Source organism: Nyctereutes procyonoides, unplaced genomic scaffold (genome assembly GCF_905146905.1).
Source record: "Nyctereutes procyonoides isolate TBG_1078 unplaced genomic scaffold, NYPRO_anot_genome, whole genome shotgun sequence".
Lineage (NCBI taxonomy): Eukaryota > Metazoa > Chordata > Mammalia > Carnivora > Canidae > Nyctereutes > Nyctereutes procyonoides.
Window position 1 is genome coordinate 61950866 of NW_026575051.1, and position 26956 is coordinate 61977821.

Genomic DNA, 26956 nt, shown 5'->3' on the forward strand with positions numbered 1-26956 from the left:
AACATAACTACATCACCCACCAGGCTTTGAGAGACAATTTGACTTATTAAAAGGCAGGGAAATCTTGACCCTCCAGAATAGAGCTGAAAGAACAAGATAGAGATTAGGAACCTTGGAATCCTGCAGTCTGAATTGAAGTTGCTAAAAGTAGGTTAGCAAGTCACATATCCTCTTAGGAGCTCCGCATAATACCGGAAATAAGACAATTTTCTCTTCTTCTGCTTGGGACCCATCATTACCTATTGCTGCCTCAACTCAAGGGGATCATACTTACATCTTAAGGACTCTGTGATGGAGTTATGGGGTAATGCTCCCTATTTTCATGTTCTGTTTTTTTTATAATTATTATTTTTTTAATTTTTATTTATTTTATGATAGTCACACACACACAGAGAGAGAGAGAGAGAGAGAGAGAGAGAGACAGAGACACAGGCAGAGGGAGAAGCAGGCTCCATGCACCGGGAGCCCGATGTGGGATTCGATCCCGGGTCTCCAGGATCGCGCCCTGGGCCAAAGGCAGGCGCCAAACCGCTGCGCCACCCAGGGATCCCTCATGTTCTGTTTTGAATTTCTTCATTCTTCCATCTTAATGGAAGACTGAATTTCCAGCTATATGTGTTTGATTTTCCCAGTTTTATTAGAATATTTAAGGGCAAACTCCATACTCCCCCCATTAAGCTTAATCAGTATTTCTTTTATCAAGAGATATTGGTTTATTTTGGTTTCCTTTTACAAAGGTTTCTGAATATTCTCCTGGTGCTTGGCTGTCATCATTGGAAAGAAGTGAAAGAATGGTGATTATGCCAAGAGAAATAAAATAGCATTACTTAAATAATTCACCTTTATGTCATGTAACCACACTAGCACAAAAGGAGACACAGAGAACAAAGACCCTTATGACACTTTCACTAGTTGGTGAGAATTTAATCTCAGATTTCCATAAAAGCCTTTTATCTACTCCCACCTCCACCTTTTTCCCCTGACCCAGTTTAATGCTACACAATCAGGTTAACTCAGCAGGAGATACAGAAGGCAGAAAAACAGATTACTATTCCTTCAAATGGAGAGAGAAAGCCAGGAATCTAAAAGCTAAAGTTGAAAATTTGAAAGAAATTATTTTAAAGACAGGGGGGAAAAAAGGAATATTAGAAACAAATAAAGGTCAGAACATCCATTTTTCTCTTTGTATCAAGGAAGAAAACATTTCTGTTATATTTTTTGTGGTATTTACATACACAATACCTGAATTAATTTTGAGCTACCCATGCTGCACTAATAATAGCTAACATAAATTAAGAGTTTACTATTTGTTGGCACTATACTTAGCATTTTAAATGGATTAAGAGACCAAATCCTCACAAAATCCCTTATCCTCACCCTCCCTTGTATAAGTTAGAAAACTGAGTTTAAGCATATGCCCACAACTAGAAGAGTTAGGATACCATTCCTGGCTATTCAATTTCTGAGCCCTTTAATAGCTTTACTATATACTTCTTCATACTACCACAAACCATTGTTTTCAAAGAATGATCCCTAGACTATGCCTATCAGAATTACTTAGAACTGCTGTTAAAAATAACTTCCTGATACCCACGGCAGGCCAAGCGAATCAGAATCCATGGAATGGGACCCAGAAATCAGCATTTTTATAAACTCTCCAGGCGTTTTCAAAATACTTGCAAATACATATTTAAACTTTACTATACCTAAGTGACAGTATATAATAGACCTCAAAATCTTAGGCACTGAAGCCAGAATTCACGGGGTCAAATCTCTATTCTGCCACTCACTAGTTCCGACTTGAACAAGCTACTTAGTCTCTTTTGGCTCAGTTTCCACAGATGCATTATTCAATGGATTTAATGGGCATCTGCCTGTTATGGTTCTAGTACTGTTAAGTGAATTCATTTTCCACATAGGGAAGGCCAAAAAATTAATGATGTAAAAAAGGATCGATAACACTAAAATAATTAATGTTACATTTTGGATATTTTGCATTTGAGTGTAATTTTGATGTTCTATTAAATCAGGCAAAATAAACAATAACCAAGACATCTTGGTGCCATATCCTGAAAAACTTGATTTTGAATATACGAGGAAATGATCTGGTTTCTTCACATTGATTCTCTCCGAAATACATTTCTTCCCCTGCCTTACCACCCAGTTATGTCTTATAAACCACAATAGGCTGGTATATTCTCCTCATTCTTATATTGACACGCTTTTACTCTATCTCATTTCTGCTACAAAACTTCTGGGGAGATTGAGATGAAAGGTGGAAGTACAGGATGGAGGAGAGAGACAGATAAGAATTCAAAAGAAATATTTGGGTAGCAAATTATTTCAATGTATACAGAGAATATGAGTTTAAAGAGTCTATTAAACCAACACTTATCTCAAATAGGTTTTAGCTCTAATAAAATAGAAGGTAAGATTTGCTACAAAATACAGATAATCAGCCTGGAGATAGGGTGGAGTTCTGACTGTCAAATAACTGAATCAGATCCTTTTTAGTACTAGAAAACTCAGTCTGTTTCATGCCCTGAATCTTAAAGGTTAGTGTGAGAAGGTGGAGAGTAATGAAGATATTCAGGGCTTGAAAAATGTTTACTATATAATGCCAGATGAGTGTTTTCTTCAAATAACTTTTATCCTTGAACCCAAATTTGGTAAGTTCACAAAAGAGACATCTGGACACCTTAAAGAAGCTTCAGATTATCCAAAAATACTGCATAAGTCTTCAACTGAGCTGCTCATTTCATAATAATTAAAAGAAAATGGCAAAGTTTTCGGAGAACAGTAGTCTAAGCAATGAGCTCCACTTCTGCATCTACTAAATGAATCACCTCAAAGCAGAGCCTTGCAGAGGGCTTAACTCAAATTCCTGCTTCAGAATGATGTGTCATTACTAAAATGTTAAGCTTCACAGCAACAGGAATCTCCTCTATTTTATTTATTCCTATACTTCTCGTTTCCAGATCAGTGGCTGGTGCAGACCACTGGCTGGCTGATAATTGTTAAATCACTTATTAAATTGCTGAATTAATACTATTGGTCATCACCTTTTACAGTTGTTCTTAGATGTCAAAGTTGTTAACTCTTTAGGTGTCAGTATAGATAAACAACATCTTCTCCCTTAACTACCTTCCTACCTGCAAAGTTATAAGGGAAATTAGAAATTATTAAGGTTTGGAGTAGCATGGGTGGCTCAGTTCATGTTCTCAGGGTTATGATTGAGCCCTGCTTCGGGATCCATGCTGGGCATGGAGCCTGCTTAAGATTCTCTGTCTCTCCCTCTCCCTCTGGCCCTCCCTGCCCCTCTCTCAAAAACAAAAACAAAAAAGTAAAAGAAATTATTATGATTTACTTCAGTAACTTTCTCCAAAGAAGACATAAAAATAGCCAACAGGTGTATGAAAAGGTCATCAGCATCACTCAACATCAGGGAAATGAAAAACAAAACCACAATGAAATATCATTGGATACCTATTAGGACAGCCACTATCAAACAAACAAATGAACAAAAACAAACAAAAAATAACAAGTATTGTTGAGGATGTGGAGAAAGGGAACCCTGGCACACACTGATTCAAATGTAAGTTGGCGCAGCCATTATGGAAAACAGAATAGAGGTTCCTCAGAAGTTAAAAATAGAACTACTGTGATGCCTGAATGGCTCAGTGGTTGAGTGTCTGCTTTCAGCTCAGGGTATGATCCTGGGGTTCCAGGATCGAGTCCCTCATCGGGCTTTCTGTGGGGAGCCTACTTCTCCCTCTGCCTCCTTCTGTGTCTCTCATGAATAAATACATAAAAAAATCTTTCTTAAAAAATCAAACTACCATATGATCCAGCAATCTCACTTCTAGGTATTACTCAAAAGAACTACAATCAGGATCTCCAAGAAATGTTTTCATTTCCATGTCCCCCAGCATTATTCACAATAGCCAAGATATGGAAACAATCTAAATGTCCACTGACAAATGAATGGATATATAACATACAGTATATACATATTATAATGGAATACTATTCGGCCTTAAGAAGAAAATCCTCCCATCTGTGACAATATGGATGGATCTGAAGGACATTATAGCAAAGAAAGAAAGACAAACACTGTATGGTTTCACTTGGATGTGGAATCTAAAGTAGTGAAAGTCATAGAAGCAGAGTAGAGTAATAGTTGCCAGAGGTTGCAGGGAAAATGAGGAAATGGAGAGGTGATGGCCAAAGGTACAAAGTTTCAGTTAAGCAAGATAAATAAGTTCTAGAGATTTACTAGAGAGCATAGTGCCTATAGCTAATAAAACAATATTATATTCTTAAGATTTTCCAGAAGGGTAGATCTTATGTTAAGTATTCTTACCATACACATTATCATATTAAAGATGGCAAGAAGGAAACTTTGGGAGCTGATGGATTTGTCTATGGTCTTGAGGGTGGTGATGGTTTGTTAGGTGTAGGCTTATCCCCAAACTCATCGAGTTGTATAATGAAATATATACAACATTTATGGGTCAGTCATACTTCAAGAATATGACTTTGAAAAAAACTTTTAATTAGTTCAGTGACAAGCGAACATCCAAATCTGTAGTTCAATGTGCTAAATAAGTAACTTGAAATTTTTCAAAAAAAGAAAAAGAAATACCATCTGTATGTCTTCTTTGGGAAAAATGTCTATTTAGGTCCTCTGCTTGACTCTACCAGATTATTTGTTTTTTTTTTTAATGTTATGTTGTGTATCTAAAGAAGATATGTTGCATATTATCCCCTCATTGGATATATCATTTGCAAAAATCTTCTCCCATTCAGTAGACTGCATTTTGTTGATGGTTTCCTTTGCTATGCAAAAGCTTTTTATCTTGGTGTGATCCCAATAGTTTCTTTTTGCTTTTGTGTCTCTTGCCTGAGGAGACATATCCATAAATATAGGTCATGCCCAAGAAATTGCTGTTTATGTTTCCTTTTAGGAGTTTTATGGTTCCAGGTCTCACATTTAGGTCTTTAATCCATCTTGAGTTCATTTTTGTGTAATAAAGTGGCCCAGTTTCATTCTTTTGCATGTAGCTGTCCAGTTTTCTGAATACCATTTATTGAAGAGACTGTATTTTCTCCATTGTATATTCTTGTTTCCTTCCTCATATATTTTTTAAAGTCTCCTTAAGGACTGACCACTTTTATTCATATCCATACAAAACACAGTCTTAAGGAGGTCAGCATTTAAAAATGACATGGTCAAGTAAATGAAATCAAAGAAAGCTGGAAAGTTCCAAGGCCCAATAATTATATTTCAGGTAATGGAACCAGGTAGAAAAGAAATCAGCACATGTTCATCCAGCACAGATCTTTCAGAAAACTTGCCTGGATCCTCCAAACTGAGAGCACTATGAGTGCCCTCATCAAAGAGGAGTAAATAACCAACTGTTGCCTGACTATCTAATAGTCAGGGACATGGGTTTAGTTCTAGACTTTCTGTCTTGTTTCATTGATCTGTGTCTATTTTTGTGGAAGTTCCATACTCAAAACATTAATAATCATCAGGGAAACGCAAATAAAACCCACAAAGAGGTATCACCTCACACCTGTCAGAATGGCTAATATCAAAAAGAGAAGCAATAACAAGTATTGGTGAGGATGCAGAGAAAAGGGAACACTTGTACACTGTTGGTGAGAATGCAAATTGATGCAACCACTGTGGAAAACAGTATGAAGGTTCCTCAAAAATTAAAAATAGAAATACCATAAGATCCAGTAATTCTACTACTGTGGTGTATTCACTGAAAGAAAATGAAAACACTAATTCAAAAAGATATATGCATCCCTATGTTTACTGCAGCATTATTCAATAGCCAAGATATGGAACTAACCCAGATGAATCAAGAAAAAAAGAGATGAATGGGTAAAGAAGATAGATATAGGAATATCACCCAGCCGTAAAAAAAAAGAATGAGATCTTGCCATTTGCAAGAACATGGATGGACCTAGACAGTATTATGCTAAGTGAAATAAAGTCAGACAGAGAAAGATAAAAAATATATATATAATTTCACTTACACATGGAATCTATAAACAACAAAGCCAACAAATAAAAACAAACACTCATAAGTACAGAGAACAAACTGGTGGGGAACAAACTTGAAGGGAGGGGAGTTGTGGGTGGGTGGATGAAACAGATCAAGGGCATTAAGAGACACAAACCTCCAGTTATAAAATAAGTAAGTCACACAGTTGAGAAGTGTCACATAGGAAATATAGCCAGCAATATTGTAATGACATTGTATGGTGACAATCGGTGATTATACTTGTGGTGAGCATTGAGCAATGTATAGTGATCGTCAACTCACTATGTTGTACACCTGAAACTAACATAACACTGCATGTCAATTATATTTCAATAATTATTTTAAGTTGTAGCTTTGAAATCATGGGGGAGGAGAAATAGTTTGGAATCCTGTTTCCTTGGGGGATGATTGATTGATTGCTCTCACTAATGGTCTTGTTGGCCATCAATAAGCACTCAAAGTTTCTCTCTGAGCTATGCCACTGAAACAAAAAAAGGCATAAGTGAAGTAACTAAGGATGGAAAGCTTCTTCTTTTAACCCATTTTTGCCCACACTAATTTCTTCTCATCCCTTAGCTAATTTTTTACTCCTTTGTGGGACCCAGGAAAAATCCCCTACCCCTGGACAAGCAGGGCAGGACTAACTCCATTTTGTGCTACACCCGCCATCTCATGTAAAACCCCCCACACGACCTGCCTGTTGTTTAAGGCACTCCCTCACCCTAGTTTAGCGATTAAGCACACCCTTATCAGAAAGTAGCACACATAGGAATGCGGGACCTCTGACCTTTAACCGCCAAGGAATGAAAACCCCTCTTTTGCCCGCCAAACCTACGTGCCAATTCTAACCAGAATAATAGGCTAGTTCAAATGGTCGCTATAAGGTGAATCGTAATTCAACTGGCCACCTGCGTGTGGACCAACATGACTGCAACTTTCTGCGTATGTTACAATCTCATTGGCCACTGGCCCCTATAACACTGCTGTGCTTCTTAGTCTCGGGGTCCAAGTCCCTGCTCTGCTGTATGGAGTATACTTGGACCCAAGCTCGAGCTTATAAATAAACCCTCATGTACTTGCATCAGTGTCGGCTCCTTGGTGGTTTCTCGGATTCGCAATCTTGGGCACAGCACCTTCTGAACAGGAAAGGTAATCAAACAAGTGAGCAAAGAAGGCTTTGGAATTACATCCCTTCTCCTCTCACCAGAGGCCCCCAAGATGAGATCTGTGAGAGCCCCACAATAAAGCAGTTTGAAATTACAGATGTACCCCTGGACCACTGCCTCCTAGGACAGGATGAAACACTTCACAGCGCTCCCATTTTACCATGCAGAAGCCACCTTCCCCTCCATTTACTCAGGGCTCCCTCCAATTGTAATCATAAAATCAGACTATATCAGACCATCCAGAAGTGCTATATTTTTCCAGCAGAACATTATCTAAATCAAGGAGCGAATCTTTAACAAAGCACTGTCATTGTTTGCCTAAAACGCATGCTGATAATAAAGTGCTTTGCATCCGTGCTGATGCTGAAAGATTTCACTTAAGGCTTGTTTACTCCTGGATGGACAGAACTTCTTTATAGCATCCTTACTTAGAAAGGAATATAAATGAGAGCTAGGGGAGAGAGGGGAGCCAGCCTGAGCCGTGCCCCACTGGCCAGTGGGACTGCTAACTTCACCTCCCAGGCAGAACAAGAGCAAGATCTCCTCTAATCAAGGAAGGGCCGAGAGGTGTGGTTTGAGCTAACCCTTATATTCTGATTTGATCCAAACACTGTTATTCCAAAGCAAAGCTGAATCTGTGGGATTATAGGAGCACACAGTACAGGTGAATGAGAGTAACGTGCAGGGTTAAATCACTTAAAAATTCCCTCCTGAAAGAAAACAAAAGAGAGGAAAAGGGGCTGGTGTTTAGAACTGCAGCAGGTGCCTGGACTTGCCATACCAAACTCCTCCTCCTCTTGGGGCCTGTTTCTTTTTCTTTTCTTTTTTTTTTTTTTAAGATTGTATTTATTGTATTTATTTATTCATGAGAGACACAGAGAGAGAAAGGCAGAGACACAGGCAGAGGGAGAAGCAGGCTCCATGCAGGGAACCTGATGTGGGACTCGATCCCTGGTCTCCAGGATCACACCCTGGGCCAAAGACAGACACTGGGGCCTGTTTCTAACCTATGACTCCTGAGTTTGCAGTAGAAGTGCCTGATGGATATGTGAGCAAGAGACACTGTTTGTAGTTTTGTGTGTGTTTTTTTTTTTTTTTTTTTAAGAATAAAACCCCACAACAATGTAGGTTTTGTCAGAAACCACAAGCTATTCTGTTTGGCCATCAGAGCACCTCCCACTCGAGGTTTATCGTGGCTGCTGAGCAAGTGCACAGACTGTGGCTGAATGAAGAGGAGTCTGAAGCTCGCCTGTTTACGACTGGGTTAGAAAGCTTTGAAATAGGACCCAGGCCAGCAGCTGTTATCTTTATTGTGCAGAATGACTGAGTTCGACTTCTGGATCACTGGGTTGGGGCGATACTTCTGCAAAGAAGCAAATGGTGCTGTCAGTGTGGAGGAAAAGAAGTCCTAGCAGCTTAGGTGTTAGCGATGAGGCGATGGAGGGGAGGGCAAGGGGATGCTTGTCAAGTGATGCAGATAATGGAGAAAGATAAGCCTTAGATCATAAATCAGCTTGCCGACACCACCTACGGCTTTGAAAGGGCACCCTTGTTTCTTACTGTATCACGAGCTCATTAATACGGTCGGCAGTCATTAGGGGGGTACAAGAGAGAACATAATTTACATATTAAGTAGTTAATCGTGGATTCCTCAGCATTCCCATTCTGAAACGCACGCCTTTCTAAAACACTTCAAGGGCACAGTTCAGGTTCATGTCGCTACATTAAAGTTTTCTTCTGTCTATAAAAAGGGTGCTTGTTAAAAGTTATGATTTCAGTACAATTGCACAGGCTGTTTCCAGGGTGAACCTCTGACCCCTCGTCTGAAATGGAGGTGGGAACTTTTCCAACGTGGATGATTATTCCCACTGACATTTGGATGAAGTTAATGGACACAATTTACAGGAAGGGCCATAGTTAAGAGCTCTCAGTAGGGGTGGGTATGAATAATGTTAACTTTTGTAATGCAAAACCATAAAAATCTATTAATTTTATTATCATCATAAATAGAATTATATTAATAAAATACTCTTATTTTGAAAAATTTTATGACTACTGGGATAGTTGGATGACTTTTCTACATCTTTCTACGACTGTTGGTTGTCACAAACAACCGTGGGCTGCCAGCTGGGTGCAAAGAGGCCAGGCCAGGCCTGGGGAATGAGTTTATTGATAAACCTGAAGCAGGCCTGTGGTTGTATCGTTAAGGTACAGTTACCCAGGTCTGCTCTGTAAATCAATGCTTTCCTGAAAAAGCAAGTTCCAATAATGAACATCTTGGCACAGAAGAAGAATGTGAAACAGCTAGGGGTTCTCTATGGGGGCACCCAGTTCAGCAAGGTCTTCCCCTCTTTCCAAAGCAGATTTCTCTCACCATCTGCAAGATACTCAGTGCACACTCTCCTGGATCAGATTGTAGAGCTGCAAAAAATATACCATGGCATTCAGGAGCCCTGATTAGGACCATCTTGGAGGATTTTTAAATGCACTTATTTTTCTTATTATTAAAATATTACTTTTTTAAAGATTTTATTCACTTACTCATGAGAGACACAGAGAGAAGCAGAGACGTAGGCAGAGGGAGAAGCAGGCTCCCTGTGGGGAACCCAATGCAGGACTCGATCCCAGGACACTGGGACCACGCCTTGGGCCAAAAGCAGATGCTCAACCACTGAGCCACCCAAGTGCCCTCATATTACTTTAGAGTAATACGTTATTCAGGATTATGAAAAGAAAAAAGGAAAATAACTAGGATTCTTTTTTTTTTTTTTTTTTTTTATAAAATAATTTTTATTGGTGTTAATTTACAATTACAGAATAAACAACCCAGTGATTATCACGTCAAGTGACCCCTCAGTGCCCGTCACCCATTCACCCCACCACCCCGCCCTCCTCCTTCCACCACCCCTAGTTCATTTCACAGAGTTCAGAAGTATTTATGTTCTGTGTCCCTTTTGATATCTCCCACACATTTCTTCTCCCTCCCTTATATTCCCTTCACTATATTCATATTCCCCAATAAGTGAGAAACATACACTGTTTTGTCCTTCTCCGATTGACTTACTCACTCAGCATTTTTATACTCCGAGTTCCAATTCCACGTTGAAGCAAAATGGTGGGTATTTGTTGTTTTGTTGGCTGTAGTAAGATTCCATTGTATACATAAACACATCTTCTTTATCCATTCATCTTTCGATGGCACCGAGGCTCCTTCCTCAGTTTGCTATTGTGGACAGGGCTGCTAGAAAATCGGGGTGCAGGTGCCCCGGCGTTTCATTGCATCTGAATCCTTGGGGTAATCACTAACAGTGAATTGCTGGGTCGTGGGCAGGTTTATTTTTATTTTCTTTGATGATCCTCCACCACGTTATCCAGGTGGCTGCACCCAGTTCACATTCCCACCAACAGTGTAAGAGGGTTCCCTTTTCTCCGCTTCCTCTCCAAACATTGTTGTTTCCTGCCTTGTTTATTTTCCCATTATCACTGGTGTGTGTGAGGTGGTATCTCATGGTGGTTTTGATTTGTATTTCCCTGATGGCAAGTTGATGCAGAGCATTTTCTCATGTGCATGTTGGCCATGTCTTTGTCTTCTCTGTGAGATTTTCTTCATGTCTTGTTGCCCATTTCTTGATTGGATTGTTTGTTTCTTTGCTGTTGAGTTTAATATTTCTTTTTTGATTTTGGAAATAGCCCTTTATCTGTTATGTTATTTGCAAATTTATCTTCTCCCATTCTGGAGGTTGTCTTTGAGTTTTGTTGACTGTATTCCTTTGCTGTGCAAAATGCGTCTTATCTTGATGATAGTCCAATAGTTATTTTTGCTTTTGTTTCTTTTGTTTTCGTGGATGTATTCTTGCAAGAGTTTACTGGGGCCAAGTTCCAAAATGGGTGTTGCCTGTGTTTCCTCTAGGATTTTGATGGAGTCTTGGTATCAATTCTAAATATTTCATCCATTTTGAGTTTATCTTTGTGTATGGTGCAAGAGAGTGGTCTAGTTTCTTTCTTCTGCATGTGGGGATGTCCAGTTTTCCCAGCACCATTTATTGAGAGACTGTCTTTCTTCCAGTGGATCGTCTTTCCTCTTTGTCGATTATTAGTTGACCATAAAGTTCCAGGGTCATTCTGGATATATCTCCTTTTGTTTCCTTTGGTCTATGTGTCTGTTTTTGTGCCAGTTCCACTCTGTCTTGATGACCAGTTTGTTAGGTACAACCCTGAAATCTGGGGCATTGTGATGCCCCCAACTAATGGTTTTCTTTTTTAAATTCACCTGGTATTAGGAGGTCTTTTCTGATTTCCACACAAATCTTAAATAATTTGTCTAGGTATCTGAAAATAAGTTCCTTGGTATTTTGATAGGGATTGCATTGTAGTGTATATTGCCCTGGGTAGCATTGACATTTTCACAATATTACTTCTAGCCAATCATGAGGCATGGATTATTTTTCATCTCTTTGTGTCTTCCTCAATTTCTTTCAGAAGTGTTCTATTAGTTTTTAGGGTATTAGTCTTTACCTCTTGGTTAGGTTTTTTCCTAGGTAACTCTTTTTGCTTTTGGGTGCAATTGAATGGGCTTGATCTTAATTTCTCTTTCTTCAGTCTTCATGTTAGTGTATAGGATGCCATTGATTTCTGGGGCAATGAATTTGTATCTGCCACGCTACAAATAGCTGTATGAGTTTAGCAATCTTGGGGTGGTGGCTTTGGGTTTTCTATGTTGAGTATCATGTCATCGGAGATAGGAGGTGCGTTTGACTTCTTCTTTGCAATTGAATTGCTCTTTAATGTTTTTTTGTTGTTGATTGTGAGGCTCGGATTCAATATATGTTGAATAGCGGTGGTGAGAGTGGCATCCTGTCTGGTTCCTGATCTTAGGGGAAAGGCTCCAGTGCTTCCATTGGAATGATAATTTGTGTGGGGCTTTCGTAGATGGCTTTTAAGATATCGAGGAAAGTTCCCTCTATGCCCTACAATCTGATGAGTTTTAATTCAGGAATGGATGCTGTATTTTGTCAAATGCTTTCTCTGCATTCTATGAGTGGAATCATATGGTTCTTGTTTTTCTTGCTGATATGATGAATCACATTGATGTTTTACGAGGGTTGAACCTGCCTTGCATCCGGGGGATAAATCCTACTTGTTCATGGTGAATTTTTTTCTTAATGTGTTGTTGGAATCATATTGGTAGTGATCTTGTTGAGAATTGTTGCATCATGTTCATCAGGGATATTGTCTGTATATTCTCTTTTTGGTGGGGTCTTTGTTGGTTTTGGGAATTAAGGTGATGCTGGCCTATAAAATGGAGTTTGGAAAGTACTCCATCTTTTATCTTTCCAAACAGCTTTCGTAGAATAGGTATGATTTTCCTTCTTTAAACGTTTGATAGAATTCCCCTGGGAAAGCCATCTGCCCTGAATTCACTAGGATTCTAACACGAAACCACTGTAAGTCTTTTGGTGCTTGCTTTCAAGTTTGTTTGTTTTTTTTTTTCTCACTTATCTTAGAAATATTCTCACTGTTGTTGTTTTTTTTTTTTTTTAGATTTTATTTATTTATTAGAGACACACAGAGAGAGAAAGAGAGAAAGAGAGAGAGGCAGAGACACAGAGGGAGAAGCAGGCCCCATGCAGGGAGCCTGACATGGAACTCCATCCCGGGTCTCCAGGATCACGCCCTGGGCTGAAGGCAGCGCTAAACCGCTGGGCCACCAGGGCTGCCTCTCTCACTGTTGTTTATTCTTCTAGGAACTCTGAGGAAATGATACAGACCACTATAGTCTATTTTCAGTAGAAAGTGTGGAGGATGTAACAGTAGATTTGTTTTAATCAACAAAACCAAAGAACTTTTTGAGTGTTTCAGGAATTTTCCACATGTATAATCATTATGTGTCAATCATTATGATCATGAGATTAGTGAATGCTACATGATTATCTAGAGGTCAATAACTGTAAGCCATGCTTGAAGCAGAATTCTGTAAATATTTTCAGTTGTTCTCTGGTATCTTACCAGAGTCCACTTTTTTCCATACTCCTGAACACACATGCTTACTCAATTAGCACAACATCAAGGATTCCCATTTCTGCACGTATCTGCAGAAGGAAAACTTTCTCGCTCATTCTCTGTGTTCTGATGTTGGTATATTCCTACCCACACTGTTTCAGCTCTGTCTCCATATTCATGCATTTAAATCACTGCATATTGAAAACTCAGTCAAGCCCTGTACTGGGCACTAACACTATCAAGCTAAATGAGAATCAACATCTCCTTGCTTTTTCCTGCATTCCTGAAGGGCTTTCAATTTTGATACAGTCGAAGATACAGACTCTTAGGCTGGTCTAAGGATGGGTGAATTTCTTCATTTGATTTTAGGAATTTAACTATCTAAATATTACTTGACTTAGTACATTGCTGAGGAGATGTGAAAGCAAGTAAGTTCACACATACAATATTGTGTTCTTGGGATTTGAAAGAGAAATTTGAACTCTGACATATTATTGCAACCTGTGGACCCCAGAAAGGCAATGACTTGACTTACTGAGGCTTGGTTCTGGGATAGAAGCTACCTACCTAGTCAGCCCTCTTGGAAATCAAAGCAGATGGCATTCTCATTTGGGTCCACCCTGACCAAACTCTATGTCAGTACTTAGAAGAAGAATCCTATCCAGGACATTACAAAGAAAGCAGAGGAACTAATTAAGATTAGTGAGACCCATATGTAATAGAAATTCTAAGTGACTATAAAATTAACTTCAGCATTAAAATACATACTGCAAATTCCAGCATCTCTTCTCTAGGGGGTCAAGGCCTTCCTGGCCACTTGGAAGCTTCAGATGAGAAAAGTGCTAAGAAAAAATCATTATATTCTTAGCTCAATATAAGACCTAAGGGAGAAACTTAAGTCCATACCTTGGGACTTCTCCTAGCCCTATTCCCAAATATAACAGAATATATAGAGACTTACATATAAAGTATACTTTCCCCAATAAAAATCCTTTGCCAGAACAGCTATTCTAGCAAAACGTTCTAATTTCTTTTTGATTGGGAAATTGGCAAACCTCATAAAAGTGATGGGAAATATATTAATGTTTAGTGAGGAATCCTATGTAGTAGGGATAGTTACTGTGACCCTTATAAGGCTTATAGAGTTTAAATAATTTTTCTGAAGTCACACACATAGTAATGGATACAACTGAATTTCAAACTCTGGTCTACATGACACTGATACCCTTGCCCTTTCTAACCTATCAAACTGTCTCAGGAAAGGCAGTTCCCTCTCCTTATCCCACACCATTCCCATCCTATGAAGGCCTTATTTTTTTATTCATTTCACAAATTTTTATTTAACACCTGTCAACCAACTGTTGTGATAAGTATTGAAATCACTGTTTAACAATAATTGTAGGTAATTATCTTTATGTTTGCCATTATTCAGAATCAATATTTTAATATTTTTATTTGTGAAATATTCTGGTATGATGAATTATACATTAGTTAATATAATAAACAACCTTATCATCATGCAGATTTAACATAAGCAAATACTGTGCCACATTCAATTTTCTCCTATTCATTAAGGACTAGAATCTTGCAGTTCCCAACTTCCATCCTCAGAGTTAGCCACTACCTAAAAGTTGGTATGTATGATCTGCATGTGTGCTGTTTATATACTTTTATTGCATATTTATCTCTAAGGGTCCAGTGTTTTTCTGTTCTTCGTGGAATGGACCTTAGGGAGATCTACTATTTTTTTTAAATACTCTTTTTTTTATTTTTTTTATTTTTTTATTTTTATTTATTTATGATAGTCACAGAGGGAGAGAGATAGAGAGAGGCGCAGAGACATAGGCAGAGGGAGAAGCAGGCTCCGTGCACCGGGAGCCTGATGTGGGATTCGATCCTGGGTCTCCAGGATCGCGCCCTGGGCCAAAGGCAGGCGCCAAACCGCTGTGCCACCCAGGGATCCCAGATCTACTATTTTTAAACCTATAACACTTTCTCCAAAACACGGGTCACCATTTCCATTTCTGTGAAGAAATAATATCTATTTCCCTAGTTCTACAAACACCACTGTATTTCCTAGTGAGCACTATGAAATTAGAGGTGGACATGAGATTAGATTTATAGAAATGGTGATGTGCACATAGGGAGAATGAGTAGGAGAGATTATAGAAAACCAACAGGTCCTGGTTTGGCATTTGTATTTGCGATGCCATTAACTGAGACAGGAGAACTGCTAAAATGGGGCAGATTTTGAGGGGGAGGAGGCAGGATTTGGGATACCTTAAATGTAAATTGACAGTGAGACTTCTAGGTAAAAACAATTGAATTATTGAGCACATTACAGAATAGACATGTGCATGTGTGCATGTGTGTATGTGTGTAAGGATAACAAATTTAACTCAATTATAACTTGAATGAACATATAAAATGCAGTTTCTTGATTTGGTCTGTAGTTCAACTGGCCTTATTTACAAGTCCCATTTACTAAGGGGAAAGTTGGGTACAACTCCATGGCCCATCTGATTTTAAGTATTTTCCAATCACTAATTTAATTAACACTTTACGTTTATTTGCCTAGGTTCTTATATTTTTAGCTGGCTCCCGTAACCCCTTTAAAATGGCATCATGGGTGTAGGAGTGGAGTGTTCATGTGACCTCATGGTAGGAGACTGATGGTGGTCCCCAGAACTGTATGGCATTCTCTGAATTTTCATGGTGTAGACAACAAAAGCCATACAGCTATGCTCCGAAGTATGGTTGGCCAAGTTCTGTATACCTTCTGCTGACATCTGTCATCTATGTAATCCATTTCTTGTCTGGACTTTTCTTGGTTAGCCACAGCCTAGTGGCACCTCTCTGCCAATGTAGGATCTCATTGTCACTTCATGGCTATAGATGCCTTTATATCATGTCCCTGTTCTCCATCTTGCCTTTTATGCTCACAATGATCCACTCCCAGCTTCTGCTATGGACCCACCATAGTGGGCCCCAGGGCAGGCCCCAGCTCTCAATTCTGTTTGCACCAAGGAAAGTTCAGCAGGGGAAAAAAAAAAAAAAAGAATCTTCTCCCTGTTTGATCACAGGGCTCTGCCTGCCTATATGAAGGCTCTGACCCTGTTGGAGGTCTATTTTACATAGCAATCTTTTCCTAAATTTCCAACTGGGATGAGGTTAGTTTATGGCTGATCTTCTCTTTTATTTGAAGCCTAGCCTGGGGTGGGGAGACTTGAACATGGACATCTGACAATCTTGCTTACTTCTCCTCTTTTGCCCTTTCTTGCTCAATAAGCCCACAGGAACAGAAGTTCTAAAAACGTCTTTGTTTTGTAGAAAACAATCTTTGTTTGTTTAAAAAACAAAGTAATGCCTCTAATCTTCCTTCTCAGCACAGCCTCTTACTTAAGAATGGATAGGGTATATTTGCTATAACAGAGTGAGAACTCAGTGATTTTAGTCCTTTATGTTTAACATTTTATGAGTTAAATTGGGAGTGGTGAGAAGTAGGAAGGGGCTAAAGAAATCAGCAAGTCCATTCTTTCTTTCAAGCCCATTTTCATGCAAACACACCAAGCACCAACCCTTTTTTTCCCAATAGACTACAAAAAAGTAAGTTGTCATAAACTCTTTTAAAAAATATCTTAGAAAAAATATATATATCTTAGTTTAATATTGCACAATAGTATCTCTACTGTGTATATAGTTGGAGTCTTGACTGAAAAAGTGGAATTTGTAATCAGTGGAATTTGTAAGAAAAGAGAGATGCCAGAGCATAGAGGGAGAAAAAAACAAATACTGAAGAATACCAACATTTGAGCAGCAAATGGTAAGAGAGGCCAAATGAAAAGCAAGAGGTTGAGGGACAAGAGGAAGAAAATGAGAAGTGAATAGTATCATGGAACATTTCTAAAGGTCATAGTGCTACATGCTACAATGTCAAGTAAGGTAATAAAAATGATCCACTGCATCTGAAAATTAAGGAGTCATTGGCAAGTTTAGCAAAAATAACTCTGATGAATTGGTGGGCTCAGAAAAAAATGTACTAGGCTAAGGAATCAAAGAGAAGTGAAAAAGGTAATAAAGTAAGTTTCCTTTAAGAAAATTTGTTGTTAAGGGTAGAATAAATGTAGCATAAGAGAATGTAAGCAGAGGCTCAGGGAAGGTTGCTTTTAAGAAAGAAAACTGTCAAGGTAGGTTAAGTTATACTGTAATAATTAAAAGCCCAAAACTCTGAAGATATATTTCCCCTATAGGGGACATGTCACATGCAGATTATCAAGAATCTGATGTTATAGTCACTTAAGAGTTGCAGGAAAGTGGAGGCTTGATCACGTTGGCTCCTAGGAACTTCTAGCCATCAGTGAAACTCATCACCTGTTATTAGCCAAAGCAACTCATATGGCCATACTTGGCTTCCAAAAAAAAGGGAAATGCAACCATATAATAATGTCAATGAATACAAAATATCACTATTTGTGAATAGGCTTACTGACTACTGTGGGTAAGGGTGACTTGCTCATACCAAGGCAAGTGAATCAGGAGGGAGAGAGAAGTTGAAGACTGACTAGAGACAGGAATTAACTGGGAGAACATGGTCTTAGAAGAAAGTAGAATGTAAAGCACGAGATGATGGGAGAGCTTTTGCGGAATAACAACTTGTCCTTAGAGGTGGGCAGGAAGGAAGTGAAGATGGCCATGAATGGAGATGGGTATGTGCAGGTCATATTTGATAGCATTTTTTTTTCCGATGAAACAGGAGGCAAAATCAAAGACTGAGTATGAGACCATCAGGGTTAGACTAAGGGTACTGATAAATTTGATGCAAATTTAGAATTATTATTCTAGCAAATGGAAGATGAAGCTGTTTAAGGATTGCATGAGTAATTCTGGTTCACAGCATGATTCCAGGTGTTTTCAGTAGGAATGTTTAAAACCGCACCAGTTTGGGTGGTTGTTTAATTTTCTCCAGTAGTGAGAGAGAAAGAAGGATGACTTGAGATGGTTGGATTGTTCAATGTTTGGAGCTTTGTAGGCCAGGTGCAACAGACTGTTGAGAGGATGAACTTGTTAGGGACAGTGGCAGGAAAGAGGCTAAGGGCATAAAACAGGAAAGTAGCTCTTCAACTGGGAGAAAAGAAAATGTTGACCAAGTTCTTTTTCCTAATGGAAATTATGACTTTTTAGACTCCCTGATAAAGCAAATCCCATGGAAATATAATGACAGCTGTTTATAGGAGTCCAATTAAATCAAGTAAGATTTGCATTCTCTCTTTGGTAAACCTCCCAGAAGAGACTTCTAGCAGAACTACTCTGTCACTGGGAGTTACGACTATGCAGGTAGCTAATAAATCTACCCCTTTTGATGAACACATGAATGTGTCATGGGAGCCTAATATATTTTATCCAGCGAGAAAAGATGGATTCTAGTAAACTTGGTTTGCAATTCTGAAGACATAAATCACTTTAAGAACAATCATTAGGACTAAAGATACCAACATAATAGAAAGCCTGGGAATCATTTAACAAAAATCTTTATTAGAACCAGGGAACAAATATAAATTCAGAATTTATCTTTTTAGAATCCATAATTTTTAAATAAATTCTGGACTGGGAGATATTACATTTAGGAATATTTACTTTCTGCTTGAAAATTTTGAGATAGAGGTAGCAACTGAAAACCTATCAAATCTAGCATGTTGACATTCAACTGCTTTACATTTACATATCCAACAATGTGAGGATTATCTCTACAGAGAAGTTAGAAAGCTGAAATGTTTTTATGCTCTTATTTCCATTTTTCCCCCCTGGGTCACAGGTTATTTCTTCTGCTGCTCCAATTCCAAACTCAAGTGTGAATTGGACACACTTTTTATTATCTTGTATCTCTTAAATTAGGAGAGGAGAAGTATTATATCTGGTGATAAAAATAGACCAGAAAAAGCACTGTAAAAAAGGCCAGCTTGGTCTGATCCTGAAAACTTCAACCAAAAATGTAACCTGTGCTTTAGTTATTGCCAGAAAGGAAGGACTGGATCAAATCCAAAAGAAGGTAATTTTAATCAATTGTTTTTAGGAGGAGAGTCTATAACCTACTGGCTTGAAAATCTTCGAACAGTAAGTCTTGTAGAGACAGAGCAGACTTGCCAAAATTGCATTACCGCTTCAAACCATCACAAATTACACTGCACTTTAAGTTTTATTACCAAGTAAGACAGCACACAAATTCATTTCCATGTCTGTTGCCAATTTAAATGAATGGCTGGCTCCTGCCAGCTCAGGAAGACACCGGAGGAAATGTTGCACAGATCATTGGTGCATGGAATAAATGATAGCAGGCCCCTTGGTCATTTAATATCAGAGTAAAATTTATACTTTAAGTAGGCTTTAAAAATGTAATGTGAATTATGCTATGTGAGGGCAATAATTCAAAAAGCAACCATATTAAATGCCTACTATGTATCAGAACCATTCTAGATGTTGTAGATGGCATAGAATTAGATGACATAAACTCTGTTCTCAGAACTTGCTCTATGATTAGTCAAAGTAAACTAACACACAGGAAAATATTTAAGACCTTATGTAATTAGGGTTAAACTGTTTGGTTTAGGAATTCAAATGCTATAGGAATTCAGAGACAAGAAAGATCAGTAAAAAACTAGAACAGTCACAGGAGGCAAGGTGTTGAAGATCTGAAAGAGAGAAGAAAAATGAATATTCCAAGCAAAGAAACAGAATGAACAACAGCAAGAACTTAGGAATTAAGGTTGCAAATTCATAGGAGTCATGGGATTCATTTGATTAAAAGGGAGTTGATTTATAAAGAACTGTTGGAGGTTTGAACATGACCAAAGCATGGAAGAACTTAAAAAAGAACCAGAGGCACTGAATTTTGAGTAGTGATGGGTCGTAGTTTATTACTGTTGTTTCATCCGCGAAGCCCCCAACCAATCCTGAACAGCCCTATTAACAGGAAGGGGGCATATATTCATCTGTGATCTACGTGGGCTAAGAGTACTTTTGTGCCAGATGAGTTGGGTTAGAAATAAAACCAGTCTGGATGCCAAAAAAAGTAGGTAAAAAGAGAATGAGCAGGAAATAGCCAACCAGAACTGGAAAGTGAAGACCCGAAGTCCCTTGGGGAAAGGGGGGAAATAAAACCAGGACAGAGGCTGAAATGGGGAGGAGAGGAAAGGGAGAAAAAAAATAGAAAAAAAAAAAAGAAAAATTAAAGGTCACAGAATGAAGACTAGAAAGATTAGGAAGCTGAGAAATAAGACATGAAGTATATAACCTGTTTTAAAAAAAATGAAACAGAGAAAGTGAAAGAGAAAAGTAAAATAAATTTTAGAGAGGAGGCCATGAAATAGGCATTGAAATAATAAAAGAAGGAAAACCAACAGTAACCCAAGGCAAATACATCGTGAGGTAACAAGGAGAGATGGTAAGAAGGTGAAGGAGAGAAGGGGTAAAGACTAGGAAATGAGCTGGGGGAACAGTAAGATACCCTAAGTGAGTACACTTGAGAGGAGAGGATGGAGGAAGAAGATAAGAAAGCAACTTCTGGGAAACAGAAAATATTCAACATTGCTCTTCCTGTCTTGTCCTTGCCCAGAACCAGCACTGCCAATCTCTCCCCCCAGTGAGCCGCAGCAGGGTGACAGACTCCTCGGGACTCCCACCCCCCGCCAAGACTTCTCAGGGGTGTTACCTAATTTTAAGGCTTCGCATTCAGACTCCAGAACCTCAGTTACAACGTGTCACCACTCTGCACTTTTTAAATTCATTTCTGTTTAGCTTTCTATTACCTTTCCACAGTACAAGTTCCTAAACTTCCCCTCTTCCCAAAGCCCCCAAAACCACCCACGCTGCATCTTCACTGGATTGCTTCTCTTACCCAGCCTTCTTTTGAAGAAAAGAAAGAAAAGGAGGAAGGGAAAAGGGAGAGGGAGAGAGAGAGAGAGAGAGAGAGAGGAAGAGAAGAAGGAAAGAAAAGCTTCCGTTCCCTCTACTGTTAACTCCTTCCCTGCATTCCCCCTTGGATGCCCAGACAGGCCTTGTTGGATCTCTCAGCCCTGCCTCCTCCAATGGTCAACCTTTCTTTAACGTCCCTCCCCACTCACTTCTATCGTACTTGAGACCTCTTTCTTCAACACATTTTGCACTTTTAACCTTGGCTGTCTGGCCTCCTCTGCCTTCATAACAGAATTAAGACCTTTATCCATCTTTAACAAAAACATGAAGGACCATACTTTGTTCCTGAAGTTTTTCCCCATTTTCTTCTATATCAGGATTCCTAGCTGCAAGTTGGTGAATAATATAGAGAAGGCACTTACTAAGAGGTTGGTGAGAGGTTGACAGTGTCTTTGGAAGGGCCAAAACACTAGCCTCGAGGGCAAAGTGCTCAGAATCAGACCCCCAAACCAGCCTTTGAGAACACTCTTTGACAGCTGCTGTCCCACCTCTGCCCCCCTGAGCGCCAAGAGCAACCGTCCAGATTCCTGCCGAGAATTTAATTCTACCACAAACACACGACCACCAATACCGATGCCACTTCTGACCAGAAATGAAGTCTTGCATCCCCAGTGGCCCCCCCTTTTATTTCCTCCCTTGCCAGAAAAATGGATGCACACAAACTTCTTTCTCCACACTGTTCGCTGCAGAACTGAAATCTCACACAAGAGCAACTGCAGAGTCCAGTAGGTACCCGGCGTATACCCGTGGAATGATAGACGGAAAAATATAAATAATAGGAAGCATGAATTAGAATCATAGTCATTAACTCTGGACACCCAGAGTGATTTGTTTTTCCTTTGCCTCCATTTGAGTTACAGTCACACCCAGAGCCCAACATGTCTGCGGCTCCATTACTGGTGTATACTTCCGTGATAAGCAAAGAAAATTCTATTAGCTACCAACTGGCACACATAGATTGGAATTTGTTTTTTAAACTGATGCCCCAGTCAGCTTCCTCCATACTACACCCATATGCTACCCCAGATGTTGTGCCTGTTTCATTTTAGAGGCTATTATGCCTGCCTCATCTTTGCTTCCAGAACATCGACAGAGTAATAATTCCTGCAGTCAGAGACATTTGAAAAGTTCTATAATAGTGAAATGATGCTTTTTAAAATTTGCATAAGTCATATGCATTCATGGCTCATGTTTTCCTTAATATACATTCTATATTAGCATCAAACCAATGCAATAAAAACTCATTAATCCAGGCCCCACTCATTTTAAACTCAATCTCCGCTGATGACTCCTTGTTTCTGCTTCTGTTTCTTTCCTCTCACCTAGAATGCCTTTTTCATTCAACTCAAATTTATGTCTATCGGCTCCTTCCAAACTGAACTCAAGATTACCTATTCCAAAAGCCCTCTTCGATTAAACGCACCTGATTCTGATCTCTCTAGGGTGCTGTACCCTATCAGAACTTACGAACTCTGTCTGTGCTCTGCTTTTGCAGTTGTGAATGTGATGCTTTTATTGGTTTTATGCCATTTTCGATGTGAATGGTTTCTCCTTAGCTAGGGGATAGCTCTTAGGGAGGAGGGACTGTATCTTCTGTTTTCTATATATACCAACTCCCCAACCCCCCAAGCCTACCTGTGAACTATACCTGAAGTAGGCATCCAGGACATGCCCCCAGAGGAAAGGGATACACTCAGGGTAAGGGCAGAAAGTGCAAAATAGGATCCATTCCATTCAAAATAATTTCAAACCTTAATCTTACCAACAGTAGAAGGATGGCACCAGAAACTAACAATATCTTACAATGTCATCTTTAAAGATATTGAGAAATGACGAAGCTACATATGCAGCAGGCAACACCTAAATTATTTAAACAGGAAGAAACTCTGTGGAGCGATTTTAGCACTGAATCTCTTGTTGTGATCTATGACAGGTAACTCACTACACATTTTGATGAACTGTCATAACCCAAGTTACTAAGAGAATACGATGTAGAATATTTCATTCCACAAGTATACAGAAATAATGTGTTCACTTTCTGGACTGAAATTTTAAAAGAGCTAAGGCGTTTGTAAATTATGCGCTTGGCAAATTTCCACTATTTATAATTTGTGACTTTTTTTTTTCAAAGCAAACAATGAAAATGTCATCTTCTGAAACAATACGAAATCTGAACTCTGAAAAGATATTTGATGATTTTTAGGATGTTTTGTTGATTTGGAGAACTGTGATAACGATATTATGCTTGTATTTGAGCAAAGTCCTTATCTTTTAGGAATACGTACAAAAATACTTATGAATTTATGATAATAAAAATGTGCTTTGTATACATTAGCTTAACTATTGTAACACCTTAGAAAATAGATGCTGGGGATGCCTGGGTGGCTCAGTGATTGAGCATCTGCCTTTGGCTCAGGTTGTGATTCCGGGGTCCTGGGATTGAGTCCCACATCGGGCTCATGGGATGGAGTCCCACATAGGGCTTCTCCCTCTGCCTGTGTCTCTGCCTTCTTTCTGTGTCTCTCATGAATAAATAAATAAAATCTTTAAAAAAGAAAAATAAAATAGATGCTGTTCTGCTCACTTTACAGACCAGGAAACAGCTTTAGAAAGGTTAAGTTTCCTTCCTAAGATCACACAGCTAATAACTGACAAAGTCAGAATCCAAACTGAGAACTCTTTAGTACCACATTCCACATTCATAACCACAAAGACATACTGCCTGTTTTAACATGACCCCAAAATAAGATATATAAATATATAAATATAAATATTTATTAAGCAGCCCATAATTATGATTTTATTTCATGGTCTTTCTTTAAAGGATACTCAAGGAAATGTAATTTACTTAAGAACAAAATATTTAGCAGATATATAAATCATCTATAACTGAAAAGATATTGACAAGAAAAAACTATATATATACATGTATACATATGGTATTTAATTGGTACATATGATAATATGCACTATGATCATATCATGTTATTTGAAAGATCTCTGACATGGGTTCATCATCTTCTGTTTCCCATATCCATTCAGCTAATGAACATATATTGCTTAGAAAATTAATAATTAAAGAATTGATTCAATTAAGCAAATATTTAATAGCTTTTATATTTCAAACCCTGTGTCTGAATCTAAAAATCTAAAAATGAGGTAGATATTGCCTTTCTCTACCCCCATACCTCCCAAAGAGCTTAGAATCTAGTTACTGAGAAAGGCTGTAAATATGACCTTAAAACAAAGTATAAGTTCCGTGAGAAAAGAGCAAGGAGTTCAAAAGATAGAGATTACATTGAGTTGGAAAAATGACAAAACTTCATGGTTGAAATATTTGAGGTTAATAAGACTTCAGCATTGTATTATGGAGGGTATAGACTAAAATTCTGTAGCATAAAGACCTCAAAATACAGGGGCTTAAATAAAATAGTTTATTTCTCAGCCATATAGGGATCTATAAGTTAGGGTCCAAGACTAAAAGGGAAACTCCATCATCTTAATTCATGGGTTCCATTTTGCTTTAGTCTGCCATTTTTCAGCCTGTGAGAAGGAGGAAAGGAGTCCACAGCAAAAAATTCCCTTTAAGTAGTAACATTAAAGTTGTACTATCACTTCCACTCAATCCCATAACCTGTAACTTAGTCATATCGCTGTCTCTACCTGGAAAATGCAGTCTCTCTACCTGTGCGACCATCTACCCAGCAAAAGCACTGAGTTGTTTGCAAAAGGAAAAGTGGAGAATTGACACTGTGGTCAACTAACTATCCCAAGTTCACCCTTCTTCCCACATACATAATGCACTCGACCCCTGCTCAAGGGATACAACCCAGCAGCCCTTCTGACATGGCAGCCAGTTCAAAGTCCAGGCCCTGGTCTTCTTGCAATGTCTGGATATAACTACTAAAAGTCGAGTGACCTATGAAACAACTAACATATTATCTGCTCCTCAACATGTAAAAAGCAAACAAAAAGTAATGTGATAAATGCTGTAGTCACTCCCATATGGAAAGGGGAAGAATGTAAGAAATCACCAATTACAACAACTATCAAATCTTCTTGAATAGAAATTATGAAATCTCTCTGAAATAGCAGTGAAGTAATTTCCTCAATTAGTCCATCTGACTGTCCTTGCTTTTGTTCTTCAAGAGTAACTCATCTTGGCCATTGTCCAAGATTCTTGGCTTTATCCTCTAGGATACAGTTTATCCAAAATTTTTCTTATGGGGCCATAAAATAGACATTTTAGGGTTTGTGGTCTATATATGGTATTACACATTTTTTCTTTCCTGTTATTATTGCTATTTTAAAAAATTTTATAATTCTTTAAAAACCTAGAACAGTGGGGATATAAATGGGTATAGCCACTATGGAAAATAATATGGAGGTTCCTCAAAAATTAAAAGTACAGCTACCCTATGACCCACTAATCGCATTTCTGGGTATTTTTCCAGAGGAAATGAAATCACTATCTCAAAGAAATAGGTGCACTCCCATGTTCACTGCAGCATTATTTACAATAGCCAAGATATGGAAACAACCTAAGTGTTCATCAATGGACAAATGGATATAGAAAATATCACACATACACACGCACATGCACACACACACATATACAGGAATACTATTCAGCCTTAAAAAAGAAAGAAACCCTACCATTTGTGTCAGCTTGGCTGAAACTGGAGCAGTATGCCAAATGAAAAAAGCCAGACACAGAAAGACAAACACTGTATGATAACACTTACATGTAGAAGCTTAAAAAAAAAAAAAATCACACTCATAAAAACAGAAGAGATTGGGGGTTGCCAAGGGCTGGAGATGGGGTGGGAAATAAGGAGATACTGATCAAAGAGTACCAACTTTCAATTATAAGGTGAATATGTGGTGAAAATCTAATATACAACATGGTGACTCTAGTTAACAATCCTATATATCCTATATTTTATACTCACAATCTGCTACTGGAATGGATGTTAAGCATTCTCAAAGGACAAAAAAAAAAGGTTAAATATGTGAAATGACATAAACATTAATTAACTTGGTTATAGTAATTATTTCACAATGTATATGTTCACAAAATCATGTCGCACACTTTAAATATACTACAGATTCATTTATCAATTATATCTCAGTAAGTTGGAAAAATAAAAAACTTAAAACTGTAAAAAGAGTAATACCTCATAAAACACAATTCAATTTTTATTAAAAAGTTAATTAAAAATTAAAATGTAAAACAATATTTAGCTCATAGACCACAGAAAATAGGTCACAGACGGTATTTCATCTGAGAACTGCAGTTGGCCAATCTCGGCTCTAGAGATGTTTTTGTTCATTTTTATCCATGGCCCCATCCAAATTGGGTGCTGGAGCCTATGCTCTGCTTGGGAGCTACACATCTCTTAGTGCATTTGCTGCTGGTACAGTCTAGAAAAGCCACAAGTTGTGTTACATTTTGAAGTATCACAAAATGTCCAGGCTCATCATTGGTTACTTTGGCGATACAATTTTCTCCCAAACATACTAGTTTTTTGATCTATTTGCTTCCAGTCAGTACCATGTAAAAATAATCACAGCCAGAGCCCTTTTCTGATCATAAGTTTTAAACCTGGCACTCTCATCCATTAGTCACTGGCTTCTATGTTTATCTTCCTCAATTTCATGACAGCTGCTTCACAGTCATCTGAGACAATATGCTAAGCAATCCTCTCAACCTGATCTTCACAGCTAGAAATCCCTCAGCAACAATCTTCATTCTTGCTGTTG